Source organism: Mustela nivalis (genome assembly GCF_964662115.1).
Source record: "Mustela nivalis genome assembly, chromosome: 12".
NCBI lineage: Eukaryota > Metazoa > Chordata > Mammalia > Carnivora > Mustelidae > Mustela > Mustela nivalis.
Window position 1 is genome coordinate 75,786,666 of NC_139031.1, and position 25,295 is coordinate 75,811,960.

The 25,295-nt window shown below is 34.6% G+C and overlaps 1 long non-coding RNA gene across 2 annotated transcripts in view; it reads right to left on the reverse strand.

Moving 5' to 3' along the window:
- LOC309845768 overlaps positions 1–21,773 on the reverse strand; it is a 38,567-nt gene extending 16,794 nt beyond the window's left edge. For both annotated transcript variants that reach the window (XR_014301501.1, XR_014301502.1), the window contains exons 1-2: positions 21,706–21,773; positions 6,781–6,874 (exon numbers count right to left, since the gene is read on the reverse strand). This is a non-coding gene — a long non-coding RNA (uncharacterized lncRNA). The remainder of the gene's footprint in view (positions 1–6,780; positions 6,875–21,705) is intronic.
- Between the last annotated feature and the right edge of the window lie 3,522 nt (positions 21,774–25,295).

Here is a 25,295-nt window from a genome sequence, read left to right on the forward strand (position 1 = left end):
GTACTTAACAATTGGAAGAATCCTCACAAGAGTACTTTGACATGGAGTAGGTAGCTGTTGTGATACTTCAGCAGACAACACACAGCAGATGAGAGTTGGGTATCTGGCCAGTCAGGGGGACCTGGGAGAGACACTAACAGCTTTCACTACTGCAGGTATCACTGTGAGGCTGGGTAAGGGAATCCATTTTTACTTGAATTTAATTTTCATTTTATTCCCTTTAAATTTTTGTATTGTCCCTTCCCATGTTTGAATTATATGTCCATATGATATTTTATAGTAATTTTAAGCAATTCAAAAAAGAGAAACCAAAATCTCCTTTGATTTTGCTCTTAAAAAATTAATACAGTAATGGTTTAAAAGTAATGGATTAAAATCTTTTTTAAGAATTCTCATAGTAAAAATTGGGGACATCAACCTTTCACCCCAAAATGGAAGTCTCCCTCTTCAGAAAATGTTGGTTTTTAAAATATCCTAGACTTATGCAAATTCTCATCATTTCTTCATGTTGACATTTGCATTGTGGCATGATAGCAAAAAGGCCTTTGCTGACATAAAGTAGATACATCATATGAGTGCTGGGGAACATAGGAGCATTTTGGCCTAACTGCCTTATTGTAAGATTAGGGTGGGGACATCGAGGGAGGAAGGTGACCCGGCTGTGGTGGCAGATGTTTAGAAGAACAAGGATTCACAGCCAATACATTCCAGTGCTCTATTAACATACTTCCCAAATATTTGATGAAGTCCTAGTTTTCAGACAGAAAGGTTTGTGTAGTTTTACTTTTCTGAAAATCCATTAAAGCCTTACGAATTAAAGACTGCCATTGTTGGATGTCCAAAGAGGGGGCAAGATAGGTATTTAATTTGAGTCAGAAACAGCAAATAAGCCCCGACTCTCATGTAAACCAGTGGTCAACCCAAGGACATTGAATAAAGTGAGAGAGAATTTAACCAATAACAAAAGTCTAATAATAAACAAGCACAGAAATGTGTCAAGCATACTATGTGGCAACATGTATGAAAGGGAAAAATACTTTTATGATTTGATTGCATATATGCAAAATATTTCTGGAAGACTTCAGAGGAATTGATCATCAATTATCTCTTGACAGGGAATAAACTGGCTGGGAATAGAGAGAGAATGAAGAGTTTCCGGTATCTATTATTATTTTTTTTTTATAGTCTTCAAATTTGAACCATTTAAATATGTGGTTTACTCTAATTTTGAATTATGGAGAAGTATGATTGATATTATGAATATTGTGAACTGAAGGTAGAGCTCTAAATTTAAAAGAAAACGACAAAAATAAGTAATATTTAATAATAGCTTACATTTGTTAAGCACATATGTTTACCAGGCTTTCTCACAGGCATCGCATCATTCAATCCTTAACGTTAATCCCATCTCTCAGATTTTGGGAAACTGAAGTTTGATGAGGTTTTGTTTTTAAGCTTTCTACAGGTTTGACCCTGTGTGAAAGAGAGCTAGAGTGCTAAGCCTTTGCGTTCAGTATGAGACTAAGAAATTATTTAAATATCCAGGTAAACACTGCTGTACCAATTAGGGTTATAATTTTCCCAAGTGTTTCTTGGTAAACGCTGCCTATTAGTGAATCCATATTTTAGAATTAGGCTGACATTGACTTTCAAATGAAAACATCGTTCAGTACCTAAGGCCTCAAAGATTGAACTATGTGGATGCAGAATTGTGTTCACTGCAACTGCGAAGTGGGAATATTTTCTCCTGAAGCCATTTAGTTACCCAGAGCTGTGGACTTAGAATCACTCCACCCTTGGTGTCGTCCCTGTCTGGCACTGCAAAAACCTGGGAAGTAGAGGATTGGACGGTGCCACGCTGAAAGCCACGTGGAAAGCATTTTCTTCACTATTGAGGTTCAGTGTGAGTTTAAGTTCACCTTTTTAAAAGTCTTGATATCATTTTGCAGATTGTCCAGAATGATGCTTTGCACACAGAGATGCCCTACAAATCCTACACATAATTTTCACATTTTGTCTTTGTAAGAGAAGCAAACCAACCAAATCTATGAGATCAAACCAGATTCCAACTGAGTATTACATTTCTAGAAGCCTGCTTTATGTTTTGTTGAGTGTCTAAAAGAAGAGCAACAAATAAAGTGCTCTTCGAAGGTTGTGAACATTTCCTAAAATATCCAAATGCATACTGTCTTCACACATGTCCTGGATTTATGACTCTCTCAGGGCTTCATATTTTTGTGGTAGATATTAGTAAATTCATTTCAATTATTCCATGCAGTTTTGAAAAGAAGATCTCATGTATAGTTTTATCATTTTAATTTCCTGATCTTTAACCTATAATTTCAGAATTGAGCCCCTTACTCTAGGATAATTATTAATTATTTTAGTTAAAAAAAAAAAAGATTTCCTGAATTGACTCTCTTTTTGCATATTCAGATCATATTTGCCTCAATAACAGCATTTATCCTACCTTAATAGAAGTTCAGAGAACTAGAGTGTATCCTGCTTAGCGAAATAAGTCAAGCAGAGAAAGACAACTATCATATGATCTCCCTGATATGAGGAAGTGGTGATGCAATATGGGGGCTTAAGTGGGTAGGAGAAGAATCAATGAAACAAGATGGGATTGGGAGGGAGACAAACCATAAGTGACTCTTAATCTCACAAAACAAACTGAGGGTTGCTGGGGGGTAGGGGGTTGGGAGAAGGGGGGTGGGGTTATGGACATTGGGGAGGGTATGTGCTTTGGTGAGTGCTGTGAAGTGTGTAAACCTGGCGATTCACAGACCTGTACCCCTGGGGATAAAAATATATGTTTATAAAAAATAAAAAATTTAAAAAAAAAAGAAGTTCAGAGATAAAGACTTGTCAACTAAGTGTTGTACACTAGAATAAGTGCATTCTTTTGCCATAAACTCAATAAACTGAATTCTATAAATTGTTTCTAGTGATTTATCGGTATGAATCTAGAGCATTTCAGACTCAGGATTATGCATTTCACATGTCACTAATGTTAGTACAGTAACTATAGCATTCTAATACGGGATGTCATTTCCTAGAAGTACTTCTATTTAAAAAGGAAACTATAATCTTCAAGAGCAAAATCAAATATCTCTGACACTGAATTTCATTTGAAACCCTATATTTTGTGGAATGATGATACAATGCATTTAACCTATTCTCTGTGTTACTAGATTTATTTATTTTTAACAACTGGCTTTAAAATTCCACTCTGAGGCCTCTCATGTCACTAAAACCCCTTTCCACCTGAAAATAATCTAGCGCAAGGTCACACCTCTCGAAGTCCAATGTGATGGAAACATTTAAGTATCTCTTTGGAAGGAAGGAAATGCTATGGAAATGCTATCTTTAATGTACTTCTCTATATACTGTGTCAACCTCATAGTTAAATTATACTATGGACTCAAACTAAGCTCTACTCACAGTCGCACCTCTTATTCCTTTATTAACCTTTAGGTTTTTACGATCTGTTAGGCATAGATAAACATGTGCTCGACAGACCAAAATCATACCTAGCCACCTGTCTAACTATTTCAAAGGCTACCAGTAAAAATACCTAGAGTATATAAACAGCGCCTAGCTTCACATTGAGATGAACATATTTTCTATGCACCGCAATCCTTGTGACCCTATTTTCAGCAGCTCACATGGTGGACACCTGTGGCTAGTTGGTCTGGATTTGGGTGAGGCATAACATCTCAAGTTCAAAGTATGTTACATTGTTTAACAAGAGTAGGGTAAAAATTAACCATGGGTGTGTATAATGAAATAGGTTAAAAAATGTACTTGTGGGGGCGCCTGGGTGGCTCAGTGGATTAAGCCACTGCCTTCGGCTCGGGTCATGATCTCAGGGTCCTGGGATCGGGTCCCGCATCGAGCTCTCTGCTCGGCAGGGAGCTTGCTTCCCTCTCTCTCTCTCTCTGGCTGCCTCTCTGTCTACTTGTGATTTCTCTCTGTCAAATAAATAAATCTTTAAAAAAAAAATGTACTTGTGCACATATGTAAATTTAATTTGGATTAAATTTCCAAATCCAGGAGATATTAGAGGAGTTACAAAATTGTTAAAAAACAATTTATAGTATTTTAAAAAGGCCTTTAATTTGTCCTATGTACTTCAAGCTCTTATGTAAAAGAAAGCTTACTAGCACAAGCTGGCTATGCTCTCATGTAAATATTTTTTCAAAAAAATTTTCTAGGTTTTTTTTTTTCTTAAAGACTCTGCCTCAACAATTTTATTTTATGTTAAAAATAAGTAACAGGCTCAATTATTTGGGTTGAATTGAAAACAACAGAGTTAATAAAATTCATCCTTAACTAGAAAGAATCTGAATATCTATCAAACAGTGCATGAAAGTAAGAAAGCTAAGAGTCATTATTATTATTATTTTTTACTATGGCAACCTACTGGATTAAACTGTTACTAGCAGAAATATAATGTTCATCATATAATTGGTGAGTCCATATTATTATGTAATAGAGACACACAGTATTTAAATTACATACACCACAAAGTTGAATTGAGTTTTACTTAAAGAAAATATGAACTAAGAGCTAGCTATAAACTAAGCTTGGGACTGTGTTGTAGTTGGGAAAAATGTAGACGCTAACGTTTGGCAACCTTATAAGAAGTCCAAAAAGAAAAAAGAAAACCAAACCATTAGGGAATCATTTTGAATAGGGACAAGGAAAATGTAAATAGAAGCAGCATTGTCCATTGTTTCTATAAATCTGTTCTCTTGTTTAATTCCTAGTAAGTTATTCTTCAGGCAGTGGTCTTTGTAGGTCATAAAGTTATAAAGTTTAGATATCAGAAAATAATAAACATGTCATGAAATGCCATTGATTCTAATACAGGAGTTTTATGCTATTTGAATAATAAATGGTAGAAATTTAATTTGAAAATGCAGTATTAGTTACTGATACACAAATGGCTCTTTCCATTTCCTCCTCATTCTTTATCCCCCTCTCCCTCAGAGGAAGAATTCCATTAGAAAAATCTACTATAATAGATTCATTATCAGGACCTGATTCCATGATATATGCCTAGTTTTCAAGCGTCTGAAGAATGTCAGCAGATTCTGAGTATGGCTGAAAAGTGTTTGTTGAGTATGACCAGAAAAATGTTTGTTCAATGAGGACATTATTAACAATTTTTAGTATTTTTAATTTACAATAACTTTTTGTGTTCTATTTTTCTGTGATTCGAGAGATATCAAGAAGTTGCTTAGGAGTATATTTTTGGATGCCTCAGAAATCTCATCATGAGCAATTTAACACTCATCACATTGTGTATCTTCATAGTAAGATTTGTAGCTAAAGATAATCTGCTTATTGCCTCAGCCTATCTAAAGAGTCGATGATTTCTATTACACTGAATGTCATATGGCTTTGGCAGATTAAATTTTTTTTCATCGTTTTTATAATGATACTAGTGAGAATAGTAGGATGGTAAATGGTTTTAAAATAAGATGGGAGGAGGCGCCTGGGTGGCTCAGTGGGTTAAGCCTCTGCCTGTTCAGCTCAGGTCATGGTCTCAGGGTCCTCGGATCGAGGCCTGCATCGGGCTCTCTGCTCAGCGGGGAGCCTGCTTCCTACTCTCTCTCTCTGCCTGCCTCTCTGCCTACTTGTGATCTCTGTCTGTAAATAACTAAATAAAATCTCTAAAAATAAAATAAAATTAGATGGGAGCAAAAGATATATAAGCTACTGTGCATTCACATTGGCTTCTGCACATTTCTCTAAATATATTATTCATATACATATATATGTGTGCGTATGTGTATATATTCACTACATATTATTCTATATAGTCCACATATGTCTTTATTTTCTGAGGTAAAAGACATGGACACATATGGACACAGATTTCATGATTCTTTTTGGCTGAAATGGGTGTTTTCCAGCACTATGATTAAAATATCAGCAAGGAAGATACAATTATGTTGTCAAGCAATCAGCAAGGAACGTGAGATGTGTCACTGCTTCTTTACTTCCATAATTCTTGGTGGCTGGCCCTTTAATACAGGTGTTGGTGGTTAGCAATCACAGAGAATCTCTAGGCTTCTCTCCTCTTTCAATCAACTTTCACTGACTTGTTGATGCAAGGAGTGTGTTTGCCTCGAGCAACTGGCTTAAAAGCGCTTGTAATTCCGAGAGGAACACTTCATGTTGTGGCTGTTCAAACACTGCAATTATAACTTTCTGCCAAATTTATGGATGGAGAGAGGAACCGACTTCTGGGTTCCTGGTGGAAATTACTGGTGTCCTAAGCCAGTGGAACAGGTAATTTTGAGTTATCAGCAGTCTCAGGAAGGTGCCTTTCCGTTCTTGTTTACCCCCGCATTTGAAATTTGAAGGTACTGTCCTACTGATGACAACTATTATACCAGCTGGAATGAGAATAGCTTGTGGAACCAGCGTTTCCTCAGACCACACTAAGCGAAGGATTCAATAGTGTCACAATAATAATGGAAAAAAGCTCAACTCCAATTGCAGAACTGTGAGAATTACAGGTTCCTTCAGATCCCTCTCAGCTATTTTAACCATTTCCTGTTAGGAAGGGGTTGCTAAATGCTCCCAAGAATAACTCCTTGGGATTTTATGAAATATATAGTTACACTTTAAGTGTACTCCTCCCCTGCCAAATCTAGAGACAAGTCTATGGGAGTTTAACTCAGGAATCATTTTAGTGCGCACTATTCGGGAGTTAATATTTCTGTCTCTCCTCCAAACCTTGTAAGATGTCTTCTACTCTCTTACCTTAGGAAGAGGTCCTTCCATCAGGCATCTCCATTTCGTATATGCTGGTCCACAAGCCGGATCCTGTAGACTTGCTATTGCAGGCATACTGATACTACAAAACAAAATTTCTAATTGTGTTAAAAATATACATAAAATCTACTGTTTAAACCACTTTTAGATGTACAGTTCAGTGAAATTAAATACATTCACATTATTGTGCAACCAATACCACTGTCTATTTCTGGAAATTTTCAACATCCTAAATTGAAACTCTGTACCCATTAAACAAGAGTTCCTTCGGCCCCGGAGCCCCTGAAAAGCACCCTTCTACCTTCTGTCTCTATGAATTTGACTACTTTAGGTACTTCCTATAAGTAGATTCATACTGTACTTGTCCTATTGGGTCTGGCTATTTTGCTTAGCATAATGTCTTCAAGGTTCATCTATGTTGTTACATTTATCAGAATTTCATTCCTGTTTAATGTTGAATCATATTCCATTGTATGCATAGCCAATTTTGTTTACCCTTTCATCTGTCAGTGGAAATTTGGGTTATTTCCACTATTTGGGTATTTTATGAATAACACTGTTATGAACCCTGGTATACAAATATTATTCAAGTCCTGCTTTCAATTTTTCTGGGTATATACCCAGAAGTGAAAGTGCTGGATTATGTGGTAATTTGAACTTTTTGAGGAACCAGCATAGTGTTTTCTATAGTGGTTGTACTATGTTTCATTCCCACCAGTAATTCACAAGGCTTCTAATTTCTCCACGTCCTTACGAACACTTGTCACTTTTTGATTTTTGAGAATAGTCACACTGATGGCATGAAGTGATATATCATTGTGGTTTTGATTTGCATTTCCCTAATGATTAGTGATATGTGTTTTTTCATGTGCTTTTTAGTGTTCTGATATTTTAAATTCATGCTACCATACCTAAGTTTAGCATAGCTCTATGCTAGCATTTTCATGTATGCTATGTAGAGAAAGCAGTAGATTTAACCATCAAACTGAAGACCAAGAAAACAAGATCCTGGTTCTTAAACTGAAATTCATTTCTAACAAATTCCAGGAAACAGTAGGCAGAGCGCTATCCTAACATTACTGAAATCAGTAACTTAAAGAAGGTATACCATAAAATAAATAAATAAATAAAGCCCCACCCCCAAAGCCATCCTAGGTTGGAAAACTGGAGATTCATCATATGCAAAGACAAAATTTTATAAGAATCTTTCTTATAATAGTAGAACTAGAACTACCATATTTTGAGTCCACTGAGAATAACTCTATGCGAATTGCCAGATACCTTCATCTTGGACTTCTCAGCCTCCAAAATTGTGAGAAATAATTTTTTGTTGTTTAAGCCACTCAAGCTATGTTATTTTGTTATGGCAGCTTGAACCAACACAAACCTTCCGGTATGAGCAGATTTTCATGTGTAAAAAATATCTAATGGAATATTTGGCAATTTATCTTCAAAATAGGTCAGTGTTATGCTGTGGGAAGATGATTTGTGACTTTCTATTACCTCTCTTGAATTAATACTGGTTTTCTTCCTCCATCCCAAACACATCACTGAGGGAATATTCTCACTTCTATCTAGTGTTATAGAATAGCAGCTATATTCCTACCTTATACCATTGTCTTCACCATTTTGTAGCATAATGAAATAACTGTAAACTAAAATAAGATAATTTACCTGATTTTTAAATTTAAGTATGTAAATTGTCAGTGTTATGTATTATTGCCATATAGAAATAAAATATTTCAGGTCATTCCACTTGCTTTGATTTTCTAAATAAATTGAGAAGTAAATCCCATAATTCAATGTGCTTATTTCTAAATTTATAGGCAAATTTAGTATATAAACTTAAGTGATATATGGGGCGCCTGGGTGGCTCAGTGGGTTAAGCCGCTGCCTTCGGCTCAGGTCATGATCTCAGGGTCCTGGGATCCAGGCCCGCATCGGGCTCTCTGCTCAGCAGGGAGCCTGCTTCCCTCCCTCTCTCTCTGCCTGCCTCTCTGTCTACTTGTGATCTCTCTCTGTCAAATAAATAAATAAAATCTTAAAAATAATAATAATAAAAAAATAATAAAAAAATAAAATAAACTTAAGTGATATATTAAATTCTTAACAATTTCTCTCTCTACATACTCATACATATCGGGAGAGTCTATGAATAATATGCAAATCAGGACTAAAACAAAAATAACTTCTTTAAAAGGAGAGAGGGTGTTTTTGTTTCTATTTTCTATTTCAAAACTCAAACCAGTGGAAGATTTGTAATTATAGACTATAAACATTGTTAGCAAATCCAACTGATAAATGTGAGACCACACAGCTCGAGAAGATAGTTTGTTTCAAGAGTTATCATAGTTGTCATTGATTGTTTCATTGGTCTGTACGCAGTGGCAGTTTGGTCAAGGCTCTATTGATAACCGCTGGATTAAAAAGATATCAATAGTTGGGTAGACACAAACACTTGCAAATTGAGAACAAAATACCTTTCCAATCACTTGTAAGGGAAATCTTGCAAATGGTGTGTTTTCAATCCCAGGACCAGGAGAACTGTTTAACTGGGGTTGTGCATCTCTAGACATATTCCGGTGAGAAAAAAATCTGTATGGATCTGATGAAATATTACAGATAGCAGATTTATCCTCAATATATTTCAAAGAGCTATTTTAAAATATTTCAAAGCATGTGACTTCAGAAAATAAAAATATATTAAAAATAAGAGATTATAATACTACAAACATTTTGTCTTTTGTTGATATATTTCCTCACAAGTCAAAGATCTCCAAGGCTTTCATTATAATATAGGTTTTTAGCACAAAATTTCAATGACCTTTATTGTAGCTTATTTACCTGAGATTTAAATATATTTCAGGGAAGAGTGATTAAATAATATATAACTAGCTTCCCAGTAGTAATAAATATTTATAGAAAGTACTCTCATTTTGTTCACTACTGATATGCATGCTCTACTTACTGAAATCAGACCAAATCTAATGTCCTTCTTTGGAGCAAAAGGTACTTTACACTTAGCACTCTTTTACTAAAGTGGAAATTCACACCCATTTTGCCTGCTGAAAGCATTTGAGAAAGGAAGCTTAAAGTTATCCAAGTAAGTGCCTTTTCTTTTCTTTTTCTTTTTTCTAAATATCTATCATCCACTCCTATGAGTTGTGTGTGTGGGTACAAAATTTAATATTTGTTTATAGTAAAAATAATTCCATCCACCCTCCGTCCTGGAGGTGCCAACTCTCAGACCCTCCTCCCTTGGCCCAGGCTGCCCACCCCGGAAGCTGAAAATAGGATATTTAGATCTAAAAAGCTCTACAAAAAAACCAGAGTTTAAACAAGATTTCATGGACTTTAATTCCCACAGTATTTAGCAAGCTTTGAATTTAATCAACATTATAAAACAGTTTATGTAAATGTCTTCCTCAGTGAGAAAGGAGGAATAAGATTTAATTTAAGGTATAGAGAATCAATTTAGTTCAATACAGTTTGAAAAAGACTGGACTTTATTCAAATCAATTATCTCCGGGCTAAAATAAAAACACCCTTTCTCTTGTGGACTATTATGCAAAACTCTTTGACTTTTATATGTATTATGAGGCTATTTTTGACATAAGTAGATATAAAAACAATATAATTTGAATTTATTTAGTGTAACAAAAAGAGCTATAGAAATTCTAGAAGAAAAAAGCTATTGAGATACAAATTAGTTTGTAAGAAAACATCAAAAGGACAATTAATTCATTCTATTGAATACATTGTTTTTAAGTCTCTATAATAATTAATAAATTAAATTGCTTTTAAAAAGGATTATAAATGAAGTCTATTAACTTTTTATTCTAAAGTCACATGTAAGTATTTGAGTCGGTCCATCTTGTTAGCAAACCCAAGTTAATTTGAAAACTAGAATATTTAATATTCTTGTGTATTTATTGCAATGTCAAAATTTCTTTATAATATCTATAGATATAAAAAGGCTATTGGATATTGAATTCTTTTATCTCCCTTAGTAACAAGGGTTTACTTAGACTTTCCACTTAGTAAATAACATATTTTTTTATTTGCTTACTTTAGATTGGACTGAAATTTATAGCTATGTGATGAGATTAAACATGGAGAGTTCCACAAAAATAAAGCTTTATTTGTAGCATTTGAAAGTACCCTCTTCTTATTTACATGATAATATAAAGGGAAAAGATAGTATGTATACATACATATGTATTTTTATATAAAATATATAGATCTATAATATGTAATATATATATTTTAACAATAAAAAATATATTTCATAGGCATATATGTATAATCTTTATGCAATCACTCTACTGGTCAATTCCAGAATAAGTGAAGCTTTTAATGGAAATCTTTGCAGACTTGCCTAAATAGTTGTTTATTCACACATTTCTTCATAAAACATTTTATGATCTTCCTATGTGCTAACCAGTGTGATAGTAACTAGAAGTTTATAGTCATCTTTATTTTTCTTTGGGAATATATGTATGTGAAAGACCCCTCTCCCCTTGCTAAAGGCTTGTTTAAGTAACCTGATGTCCCCAAAGCACCCCCTATCCCCTTGCTGAAGGCTTGATTGTTCCCATAGCCGGATGGCAACACATACCAGGATGTCTATTGTCTGTGATCACCCAGTCTGTCAAGAGAAAAGACAAAAGAGGAATAGAGTGTACCTGGGACTTTCCAGAGTGCTGAGCCAAGGCCCACCAGAACAAACCGTTGTGTCCTTGCCTTAAACCCAGCGCCTGACAATGCTTGATTTAAGTTAACAAATCAGATCCCTGTAACCAAGCATCTGCTTCTGTAGGCTCGCTTCCCGCCACCCCAACCTTGCCCTATATAATCTGCTCCCCAACTTAGTCCGGCGCGCTCAGTCCACAAAGGCTGATGCGTCTGCAGGCGCCTGTGTAATCAATAAACCTCTTGCAACTTGCATCCAGTGGAGGCTTGGTGTCTGCTTCTTGGGTGAGGATCGAGGATCTTTCATATGTATGTATGTATTAAGATTCTTGATATAGGAAAGAAATGACCTCTTTATGATGTATTGCAAGTGACTTTGTTCCCTTAGCTTATCATAGGCATTCACTTCGGTATGTCATTGATTCACATATACTTGAATTATTGAGTATTTGACTTCTATTTAATTGAATTCATCAATCATAGTTTGCCAATTATGGATTCTGAATTTTAGTCATAGGAGAGATGGATGTTTGAGAACTTGAATAAATAGCATGTCTAAAACAGTTAGTGTAAAAATTTAGATACATCATTTTGTGAGTATCTAAAAAAGATGATCATTTATGCCATAAGTGCAAAATAAAACAAAACAAAAACAGAAACAAATATATTGTTTTGAATTTCTATTTCCCATAGAAATGAAGATAAGAAAAAAATAAGGAAAGGGAAACATGGAATAATAAAATAATTCGTTTTTTTGTTTTTTTTTTTTTTAACTCCCGAAGCATCACTGTTCTATAGAAATTCAAGACCAGAAGTGTTTGTCAATTTTTAAGTATAAGCACTTTTAAAAAGTGAGAAGACTGATCTTTAACTGCCAATTTTAAAAAGACTAGGTTTTTCTGAATAAGGAGAGTATGTTGCTCTGTTGCCCCATCACTTTCATGGAATATACAGGAAACCTCTTCTTGAATCTGATTTGCCACAGTAAAGCAGTTTTCGAAGCCTGACTCTGTTACAGTCATCACAGTTTGCCTGACACTGCAGCCAGCCTCGTCAGGCGTCCAGGTGCTAAGCATTCTTCACAGTATAAAGCAGTTGACAAGTTGAAGATAACCAGAACTTTTGCAGAAGTCAAAAATGTGGTTTCTAGCCAAGACAATAAAAGGAATGTCTATGTGAGTGACAACTCAAGACACCAGGGGTGGGTGGTTAAAATGAACAGTCCCCATTGAACTGTTTTACAGTGACAGAAAATGTTTGCTTTTTATTAGTGGCGTGTGTGTGAGTGTGTGTGTGTGCATGCGTGCGTGTGCACACACACTTATGCATGGGGGTGGGGTACTAACGTCTTTCAGTAAGGAGAAATATATCATTTTTATCTAAAGTTTTGCTAAAAATATGACACTCATGCAAGCACAATTTTGTTCCTGACGGTAGCTTGCTTTGCTCTATTCAATCTACATTCCTACTGTTCATTAGGAAGCCATAAATAGATCAGTTTATACAAAGAATAACACAGTTATTTTATTTCAAGCCTCTTTGAAAAATATTTACTTTAATTGTCTCTCTAGGTTTGCTGTAGCATTGAAAGTGTTTGAATATCCAGTGCTAATGCAGAAAAGATTCTGTGCCAGTTACACCATTAAGATACTCAAAACCCTGTATTCTGATAGAGTGGGTAGTGGAGAGCCTGGGGAATTTGGAAAAATCATTTTGGTAACCCAACATTTGTGATTTTAAATGGAGAAGCTAAAGATTGTTTAATGTTAAGAACTTCAAGACAGAACATCTGAGCAAGATCAGGCATATTATTATTGAATTCCACTCCCTAATTCATATTATTAAACTCTTCAGATCACTTTAATCTTATAAATCATTAAATCACTTCCAGTCCATCCCTGACGGCCCTCTCCAAACATTTCTAAACACACTTATTGCTCCCTATCTATCATTTGCATGCTTTTGAGAAATGTAATGCCTGTTCTTCTTGGATCCAGTATGTCCATATTGTTGATATTTAGGAGAGAAGATGAAAAGTAAGAAGAAAAATATCTGTAACAAATCCTTTGATATTCTGATAATTTCCCATGTATGAAAAAAAAATCACATGCTCAGGCATTTAAGAGCTAAAGTACAGTATTATAGGTAGACTCGAAATTCAGATAGAGTAGAACTTAGTCTTAACCTAACAGCATATCAATTCTTAACCTTAACACCATATCAATTCAGAAATAACCCTTAGAAAATTGGGTGACTCCTCCAAATTAAAATGGAGTAAACACATTTTACATACAAAGCAGTACCTATAATTATATTACTGACCTCCAAGATTTAGACACGAGTACTGCCCTTGAACTTATTAATTCATACCAATGGGCCATTATTGAAAAATAGTATTTATACATATTGTGAACACTTTAAATAGTCATTTTATATCAAATCAGTGTGCATTATAGTCAAGAAAATACATTATTTGTATCTTCTTCACTAAGGTTGATAATCATCTTAAAATGAAGCAATTATAGTAAAGTAATTTGAGCATTAATTTTATCTGACCACAGTTCAACAAGCCAAAAATTTACTAATGCTACTTTCTCTTTTCCTGACAGTTGTGTCGTAATCTCTTAGGAAGATATTGTAAGTCAAAGAGTGATTTACATATTTACCCATCTTCTTGGATGGATGTTTTGAGTTCATAAAATTTGTTATAGATGATTTAAAAAACACATCCCATAGAAACTAAGGAAGATATATGTATTCAATTTTTAGGCAAGAGAAGAGATAACTAAAGTTAAGTTGGGAATGTCCTTTTTTTAAAAAAAAATATTTTATTTATTTATTTGAGAAAGAGAGTGAGAGAGAGAGCATGAGAAGGAAGAAGGTCAGAGGGAGAAGCAGACTCCCCATGGAGCCGGGAGCCTGGTGTGGGACTTGATCCTGGGACTCTGGGATCATGAACTGAGCCAAAGACAGTCACCCAACCAACTGTGCCACCCAGGCACCCTGGGAGTATCCTCTTAAATATAATTTTATTACTGCCACTTAAAGACTACACAGTGATTTGATCAAATTGGCTAAGGACAATTCTTTGAGGTAATAAATATCTCCAATGGTGGAGTTTTCCCCAAGGGTACTATGAAAAATAAATATTAGAAATTACTATAACTATAGTCAGTTTCACAATCTCTTTGTCAAAAACATCACAGGTCAAAATACTTTTTTGGCTATTTTGTCTAATGAAAGGAGAGACTAAAACTGATTCAATATAAAGCTTTCATTTATCTGAAGCACTTGAATCATCACTGTGACTCCTATTTTTTTTTTAAGATTTTGTGTGAGACCCACCATGTTTTAAATTTAAAAGATAATTTTGTTGTGTGAGAATATTATTTCTGCCTGAAAGGACAACTACACATATTTTTTGGAGGATTAAGATGTACCTGTGGGCAATACTTTGGAGGCAGGAAGTCAACAGTTTATCTTTTCTCCATTTTGGCTATAAAATGACATTTTCCGAGTACCAGCAACTTATTTAGCTATAAGTCTTACTATAAGGAAAAAGGTGGTTAAATCTCATGGCTTAAATGGATATGGTTATTAGGGACAAATTAAAAAAAACTCAGAAATTATAGGATATTCATATGTCCAATTCTTACTCTAGAGTAGCTATTGGTATATGAGAAATTTAAGGGTATTTGGCCTTCAAACCCACTGGCCCTCTGAATGGACTTCTACTTCTTTTTCTTAAGCCGGATACTTAAACCTGTACTACTCTCTAATCTGTTGTTCTAGCAATATACAGAGACTTGGATGACTAAATATTTGTCCTAGCTGTTATGGGACCATAAAGCAATTATATAGAGTCTTGGTATTGACAAAATTTCTTTTCTAATAGAGGAGAATGTTATAATCTAGATAAATATAACTAAGTACTATCAAACCATAGAGTCAGGAGTAATTTATTTTAATTGGGATTGCAGAAAACTTTACAGAGAAGGTGACATTTGAGCTGATCTTGGAGAATCAATAGAATTTGATAGATGGTGGTGGGTGGTAAGTGGGGGAAGACACAAGAAATATCCATGAGATGCAGCAGAATGAGCCAGCCATTTGCATGAATTTGAATTTGCAGCAGAGCTTTGTTGTAATTTTTTGTGATATATACCGGAAATTAACTGTATTCATTAAAACTAAAAATCTGATAGTTTTCCACTTAATAAAGTAATACTCTAGTATAAGAATTAAGATAGTTTGGGTTTTAAATAAATTTCACATACTGTTACTGAGAATCACTGTGTCTCTGTTTTATAAAAAGATAACAGAAAAGTTTGAGTGCTCAAAATTTAGTGAGTATTAGGATATTAGAAAAAAGTTAGGGGCCCCTGGGTGGTTCAGTAGGTTAAGTCTCTGCCTTTGGCTCAGGTCATGACCTCACGGTGCTGGGATCAAGCCCTGAATGAATCGGGCTCTCTGCTGAGCAGGAAGTCTGCTTCTCCCTCTCTCTCTCTGCCTGCCTCTCTGCCTACTTGTGATCTCTGTCTGTCAAATAAATAAATAAAATCTTTAAAAAAATAGATAAGAGCTTTTTTCATAGTATATTTGATCTTTTTTATAAGTCTTTCAGAATGATTTTTAATATTAAATTTCTACTTTTCTACTTTTTTTTTTTTGTTTTATATTATCAGGAGAAGCAAATTGGCAAATATCATTGAGTAAAAGAAAAAAAATATATAATTAGCGTCTAAAACACACATAGTTTGAATCCTATATGCTAAAAAGAGTGGCAATGATCAAAATCTGATTTTGAAAATAAAATGATAGGAAATAGTTATTTATATTTATATTTATATCTTATGAGAGAAAAATCAATTCATCCTGCTTGATGTCATGTTTACTCTTTAGTGGATGAGATCATGGAAGGTGTGTGACAATCTAGATGAAAGCCCAATAAGGCCATGTGTAAAATGCTGATGTGTGTACTCACTGGTGTCAACAAATTATGAAGAATGTGTACAAGAGCCATGGGAATGATTGAGAGGCTGAACATTCAATTTCATGATAAAGTATCACAAGAGAATATAGAGAGATTGAGTAAACAACATAACTGCCTATGTGAATATCAAGAACATAATCCTGGTAAAGAAGTGAAACTATCTGGCTAGCTTGAGAGCCGATTGTTAGAAATGATAAACCAAACATGATCTGATGAATCATTTTTGTCTTAATTTTTATATAACCTGTTAAATGAAAATTAATAGCACATTCGCTATTTCTACTGATGTGATTAGAGTTGGAAATGACAAATATTTGGCCATTCTAAGCCTTTAGTTCCTTGTTGATGATTTTGAGAATTTCACTAATATAGCTAGACAATTAATGTTCCTGAATCTTCGAAAAGGAGCCATAATCAATTAGCAGCAGTCTGGTTGGTTGAAAATGTAGTACATGTGCACATGGATCATTTTACTCAGTCTCTCAAATATGTACATGTTGTTCTTAATATAATATCTTTTCTTGTGGATATAACCTTATTAGAATACTAATCCCAATCACTAAAATTTAATTTTCTATGATTAAAATTTATTTCAGATGGGAGTTTTCTTAAGGGTAAGCTTATGTGTACACTTAATAATATCCAGAATCATTTTCACTTTTTGGTATCTAATTTTGTGAAATCATCCATATGTGGGACACATTTACTTTTCTCTATCTGATATAAATGTAATTACCATAGCATAATGACAGATAATTGTCCTCAAGGCATTACAATGGTAGGGTCATTAAAAACAGTTCCTTAAGAAAACAAAGTGATATTCGAACATTCCTCTTTCCTTTGTTTTCTAAGTTGTGTCATAAAATAAATGAAAGGGTAGAAAACACAACCATAATCTAGACATTTTTAAAGACTTTATTGATAAAGAACTTCATTGACTATCGACTTGGAGTTGATGAGTTGTTTTGCCATGTGTATGATACAGTCATATGTCTGATATGCATGGGAGATACAGCATGGAAATAGATTGAGTTAGGTAGTAGAAGGAAGGGATAAAGTGAAAAATGAGAAATGAATAATAAAGATATCAATACTGGTAAAATAGAGTGAGTAAAAGAGAATGGAAGATGTATAAGTCATCAATTTTTTTCTCAATCTATTCATATGGGAGCTTGATCTCCCAGATTAGAATTTTAGCATTGACATTTTTATATCTTTAAAGTAACTTTTAATCCACCTTCTTAATTTTAGGCACTACAAGAATACAATGCAATAGAATTTTTATCAAATCTTTCAGACTTCCTGGTTGTAAAATAGGAAGGGTAAATAATCTTAATCAAGCATCTCTGATCTTTTTGGGGATAATTTATATAAGGATAATTTATATATACTTACCATACATGAAACTATTTCCCTTCATGTCTTTTGGGCACAAGTTAACATAATAGCACCTCAAAGTCTCTTCCAACTCTAAGATTTTGTGACAACTTAGGAATTTCTAAAGGAACTTTTTTTTATTAGAATGGACAGAAAACAAAAAAAAAATAGAAAACATTCACTTAGACTCAAAATATATATGCATTGTATAGAGCATTTTATTACAAATATACCTATAATCAATATGTTGCCACTCTTCCTAATTAAATCTCAGATCATAGGAAAGTGATATTAGAAGTGACTAGTTTTAATATAGGTAAGTATAAAGATAAACCTTTTTTGCATTTTATATAATTTACTATCTTTTTCCACTTCAAGTAACAGTTCAAAGGCTTTTATTACGAAGTTCATAACCCCAAATGCTCAATAAATATTTAAAGAGAACTAGCTAAGGCTAGTAATAAAGTTCTTCTAGTTATAAAACCAGCAATTTTGGCCTCCAAACTGAACTATCAGATGTATTTTAGGTATTTACAATCTATCAAATTGTTTATGAGTATCTGCAAAATAAGAATGATTGAAAAAAAAAAAAAGAAAGAAAGAAAGCACTTTAGAAACAGTCTGGAAAGAACCTTTAAGACTAGAAGACTAGGAAAATAAAATTTGTAATGTACACCAGAGATATTTTTAATCTGTTGAATATATTGTGCTCTAAGATTGGTTTCATTTTAGAAATAAATTTGCTGTATAAAAGTTTATAAAACATTCTATATATTTTGCACTTACAATTTCAAATGTAACCAGCTAACATGACTTGTACTTCTGTTAACACAAAAGTGCTACACAGACTTTTTTTTTAGTTTTCTAATGTATGGGCTATCAGTTTGCCTTTATTTTTTTCTCTAGTTTTTAAGGTGAATTTTATAACTAGATCAAGAAAATATAAAGGCTAAAATTCTCAACTCAAATTCTAAAGATTTTTCAACTTAGGATGAAGTTGAAGTAGATGTATATAGAGAAAAGAGAGCTGAAATGTATTTGGCAAAATGAGAAATTTTGATATTCTCTAACTTTAGAGATTGTATGGCTGATAGTCTTGGATTAGCTCATTTGACATAAATAGCTATGATTTTTGGAACTATGTAAATTACTTAAATGTATGAAAAGTTACTGTGTAGAGAATCGAAAACAAGGAAAACAAAGATAATCTTAAATGTTACTGCACAATATCGGTCAACCTGGAAAATCATATTTAATGTCTTCAAGAGATATGAGTTAGGCAGATAATCGAAGTTTGTATCGAAATTTGGTCTCTGGGGATGATTGGCTCAGCTGGGTGATTCCCACTTTGGACCTCTCGTATGTACCATTAGGTAGCAATTACGTGGAGGTTGAGACTAGTGATCTCTGAAGACATTTTGCACTCATTCCTGTGGTACCGGAGCTGGCATGGCTGGAATTCCTGGGGTCTCTCTTTGTGCTGGTTTTATGAGTTTTAGTCAAATAGGCAATTTCTCTTTCAATATCATTCCATTAAATCTTTGAGCTTCCTATTAATATTATCAGAGTTTACTACATGAAACAAAAGTCACAACCAAACATTTTCTTCAGAAAGATTAGTATTTTGGGTCTTGCATGAGGCTGTTGTGGAGCAAATCCCTTGAAATCATTAAAACCCCTATTATTTAACAACAACAACAGAAATTCAGTAAGATACGTGTTTAAGACCTTAAGGTCTTTCGAACAGCCTAAATTTTCTATGAGGCAGCACCTTTGACCTTAATAAAGGACCTTCTTGTCTCATTTGGGATTTTATCTTTGCTGATCTCTTAGTTGGAGAATATTTTGTTGTGGATAAGAAGGATTTCTTATCTATATCCATATCTAAATTATGTTAAAATGGGATTGCTTTTTCTTTAATGCATCTTTCTCTTTCATATTATGAATGTCTAGAAGAAACAAGGTAGAACTTTAAATATTCAGTGTTGAAATTTTCTTAATTATCCACAAGAGAATTAAGATCCGTTTCTGTTTTCCATATTTCCACCCATTAATTTCTACAACAGTTGTTTTAGCATATAGTAGGTGTCTTTCCTTCACTGTCCCTTAGGCCCTCATCAATAATCTCCTTGAGTCCCTTTCAGTTTTTAATAACCATTTCTTCAGTGTCCTCCTAGCTCCTGGCCATGGCCTGGTATAAAAACAAATGTCACACATTTTATATCTTTTTTTCATGCAACTACCCCACCTCTAGGAACCAAATTCTGTTCCAGTTATTTATTGCTGCATAATGAATTATTCCAACATTTAATAGCATATGATGGCAACCATTAAATTTTGATAAAAATTCTGTGGGTTAGGAATTCGAGCAGGTCACAGCAGGGATGGCTCCTCTGGGAAGCCTTATCTAGAGTAGGTTAATGGCTGGAGATGGCTAGGACAGTGTAAATAGAGCCGTAAGTTTGCAGCTTTTTTTTTCTTTTTTTTCCCCTTACCATTTTGTGATCTGCTGGAGTTGGAATATCCAAGATGATTTCTTTACTCACATGTCTGGCAGCTGGGCTGGGATGGTTATTTTTCCATATGGTCTTTTTACCTGGCTAGGCTGAGTATTCTCATAGCATGGTAGTCTTAGTTTGTTATTTTTTACATGGCTATTGTGATAAGTGAGAATTTCAAGAGTCTAGTATAAGAGTTTAGGGGTTTAAATGCTAGCCTTGAATTCATGAATCATTGGTTATATAGGGTCAGATCAGATTCATTGTTGAAGGATACTATACAAGGATGTGTATATCAGGAGACACAGTTCATTAGAGGGCTATTTGGAGACTTAATTACCACAATACCTATTGCCCAAGTAAAATATGTGCCCAGAGGCCAAGCAGACGACAGAAATTATAAAAGCATTTCTGGTAAGCTGGAATTTAAAATTAGGGTAGAATCCATGAATCTTAATTTACTTCCACCATTGTATAATTTTCATATTCTCTCCATCAGATTACATATCAACATTCATTCTATTGGGATTTGTGTGAAGCTTTAAAGATCTATGGCTATTTTAGGGTGCCTGGGTGGCTCAGTGGGTTAAGCCTCTGCCTTCAGCTCAGGTCATGATCCCGGGGTCCTGGGATCAAGCCCTTGCATCAGGGTCTCTGCTCAGCGGGGAGCTTGCTTCCCCCTCTCTCTGCCTGCCTCCCTATTTGTGATCTCTATCAAATAAAATAAATCGTCTTAAAAAATATTATAAAAAATGATCTATGGCTATTTTATAAACATTTTGTAAATATCAAGCTAAGAAATGTTGGGATTTTTTCCCTCTGAGGCTGTCTTAAAATTTTTCTGATTATTGTTACAAATATTAATGATTTGTAACATAAGAATTTTAATTCAATCCCAAGACTCAATTACGATCATTTCTTCTTCCCTTCAACTTTTTATACCACGTTGTTCTACGGATGACATGTATGATTAAAACTGAATCGTTTTGAAATATATTTGAAAATTCTGGCCTATCTAAATTTTTTTATTGCTAACCTCAAGCTTAAAAAAATTGACTTTTTCTCTTAGTTAACTCTGAAAAGCTGTCATAGACCAAAACATATATTGGGAATTCTAAAGAGATAAATATTTTCTGTATGTTAAGACTTAAGCTTTGGAAAGAGTAGAATCACAAGGGACAAATTGTGTGGATACTGATACTCTGTTAGTAAAATAGAGACTCAAAATGCTCTTTGAGTATGTCATTATCAGCTGAGACATTCTGGGCACAGCATGGAACACATACTGTGACTAATGATCCTGAGGATAAGAAGTGTGGAACAGTGCATAAAATGGTATTTGAATACACAAACCTTATGTCGCCCATCAGATCTGAGCAGGAATATTGTGTCTAGGAACATGAAACAGACCACCCGTTCCTAGGGTCAGGGAACCGGAAAAGAGAAGATAAGATAATGAATTAAGAAGGAAAAAGGGAGGCAAAACACAAAGCACAGATGGCAAATGAAGTAGGAGATAAAGGGAGAGGATGGCAGGGATGCTCTAGTTACATGATTTTGTTTTTCACGTTTTTAAGTGAGTAAACTAGGATAGATTATTTTAATAGCCTGGTCATAGTTTGTTTTCCTCCCCCCCCCACCCCAGCCATGTACATCAGTTCAAATTATTTCCATATTGGAATAAATGGCACTGGTACAGATACAGGTGCGGGAAATGGTTCTCTGCTAGTGTTTCTATAATTCAAAACAGAAACAATCCTTCTCCATCCACCTTCTCCTTTTCTTCTTTGGGTTCTTTAATATCTTCTTCCAGGTTTCTCCAGATTATTGCAGCTCCAGCTGCAAAACACACACTGAAGAGAGCACATCCATTGGGAGAAAGTGAAGTGGACTATTACCATGTGACCTCATTGCGAATCCTTCTCTTTAAATGGAGACAAAGCTCTTTGTTTCCTTCCTTCCTTCCTCCGTCCCTTCCCGCTTTTTATTTTCAGTTCATTTTCCATTTTTTAAAAGATTTTATTTATTTTAGAGAGAGTGAGAGATAGAGGGTATGTGTGAGCAGGGCCAATGATGGAGGGAGTCGGAGAGAATATCAAGCAGACTCCACCCTGAGCTCAGAGCCCTACGTGGGGCTCTATTCTCATGACCCTGAGATCATGACTTAGGGTGAAACCAAGAGTCAGATGCTCAACTGGCTGAGCCACCCATGCACCCCTTATTTTTATTCTTGGCTACCGCTGGAGCACATTTCTGGGGGACATGGGGAAACACCCATGATGCACTGTAAGTGTTCTCTCAGGAAGGGTTCTCTTTGAACAGAGGTTACATTGAACAAATGAAACCAATCCTGATAATTCTGTTTTGTAAGTTTTATTTCCATTAGGTTTGAAGCTTAAAATCTAGTCCTGTAATGTGTCTATTCGTAGTTTAGAGCAGAAGGCATGATTAAAGAGAATTTCTTTTTGATCCTCAATGTTTGACAGAGTGAATGGTCAGGACCACACAAGATTAGCTGAAGTTGTCGGAAATAAATTTTTAGAAGGGAAAGGATGAAGCTACTTTCCTACAAATACGAATTTTTGGAACTATTTCCAGAAAAAGTTCTACATACCTCTGCAGTATTCTTCTACAAAGACCACACCTGGAAATCTGTGTGTTTTGCTCAAGGCGTTTTGCTGGAGAGGTATTTGAAAGGTATCAGAGAGATAAATGAAACCACCTGGAGCCCATTGCTCCAGAGGCAATCACGGGCCTTCCCGGCGAGGGAGTTCTGTTCGCTTTACTGCAGCTGTCAGGCAGCTACTTTGTTCTTTACAGCTCCTCTCGAAACAATATCGATCAAAAGGTGTCAATTAGGTTTTATAGGTGGCAGCAGCTCCACTTTTATGAAGAGTTGTTATTAAATATATGTGAATAATATTGGTAATGCCTATTTAAATATTTATGAGGGCAAAAACATGACTCAAGTCCTAGAGGAAGATAAAACTGCTCACAAAATCAGGAAGCCTTGGGCAGAACAAAAGTACCTCCAAGGTGTTAAAAAATTATTTCCTCACCAAAAAATATTAAGGTCTAAGAGGAAACCTGGGAGAAGAATGATCAATATGAAGCATAGAATCAAAAAAGCTTGAGCAGCTCTTTTAAAATTGTTGTCATTATGCAGATTCCATAAAATGTGCAGAATATTTTGAATCTGCTTGCTCTTTAGATTTCATGAACTTATAAAAACATTATGTGAAATAGAATTTGGAGAATCCCATGCTAATGATAATCATATATTTCTTAGGTGGCTGACTGAGAGAGACAATATTATTTTTAAAAGTGGTGTTTTTAGTGCTTCAGAGCCAATCATTTTTTTAAAACATTAAAAGGAGCCTTTTGTTGTAATATTTGTGCATACTTATTGTAGAAAGATAGAAAAAATAAGCAATAGTCAAAAAGTAAACTCTGTATTATGACCTCACAGATATTTTCACTTCTAAAACCTTATTCATGGGGCACCTGGGTGGCTTAGAGTGTTAAGCCTCTGCCTTCAGCTCAGGTCATGGACTCAGGGTCCTGGGATCAAGCCCCGCATCAGGCTCTCTGCTCATCGAGGAGCCTGCTTCCCCTCTCCCTCTGCCTGCGGCTCTGCCTCCTTGTAATCTCCCTCTCTGTGTCAAATAAATAAATAAAATCTTTTAAAATATTTTTAAAAATAAAACCTTGTTCATGTCCTAAATGAATTCTCTCTATATTTAATCTAGATTTAGACATATATATGTACATACAAATATATACATAAAATGAGCTCAGACTACCATGTTATTTTGCAACTTCGTAGTTTCCATTGGCAGTAACTATTTCTGCGTGTTAACAGGGTATTCAACTTATCAGGATATTCAGATGACCCCAAGATCTCTAATATTTGGTTTGGGCAGACAGGGATTCAATACAGGCTCATTTGTTGCATTTATTTGTTATGTCCCTTATGGCTTTTTTCATCTAGAATAGTTTTTGTTGTTGTCATTTAGTTTTCATTTCAAAGACTTCAAAAAAGCCTGGGCTGGTTTTCCTGATGAATGATCTGTCTTCATGTCTTATCTGATAGTTTCTTTGAGGTATCTTTTAACTTAACTTCTCTAACCCCTATATATTCAGCAAATGTGAATATGGATCTACAAGCCCAATGGATTCAAGTTATTTTTTCCCTCTAGAATGCGTTCTAGATGTTATTGTGGACTTCATATTTTATCAGCCCAGGAGGCTCATAATATATGCCTGAAACACCATGATGGATGCTGAGTTTGACCACTAAATTACAGTGATGACTAATGCCCCATAGCAGCACTGTTTGGTACTTTCCTGTAGAACTTGAAAGCAACACATGCGATTATAGTTGGGTCCTGCATAAATGTCCAATTCCTCATCTACTGACTGCATAATGGTTTTAACATTGCCTTTGGTCTTTTGACCTTGCTGATTCTATTTCTCCAGCCTAGACCTTTTTTGTTTTAATGTAATCAAACTTAACCATCTTTTTAAATGTTTTCTGGATTTTAATTATTTACAGAGGCTTCCTCTACTCCAAAATTACTAATCACTTTATAGTTTCAAAAAATTTAAAGTATTTAGATCTTTATTCCATTTGTAGTTTATGCTGGTATATGATATGAGGCACAAGACTAACTTGATCTTTTGTTTTTGTTTTTTGTTTGTTTTTTTTTTCACAAGTTGTACCCATTTGACCCAACACCATTTATTAAAAAGTCTTTAGCTCAGTGATTTGAAAGGCTGCCTTTAACATACACTAAATTTCCAAATGTGCATGGTTATATTTCTGTTTTTTTTTGTTTCATTTCCTGTCTTTTCATATATCAATACTATTGATTTTGGGGACCTTATAATACAGTATATTATCTGGTAAGACTAGTCCTATCTCATTTCTTTTTCAGATTTCC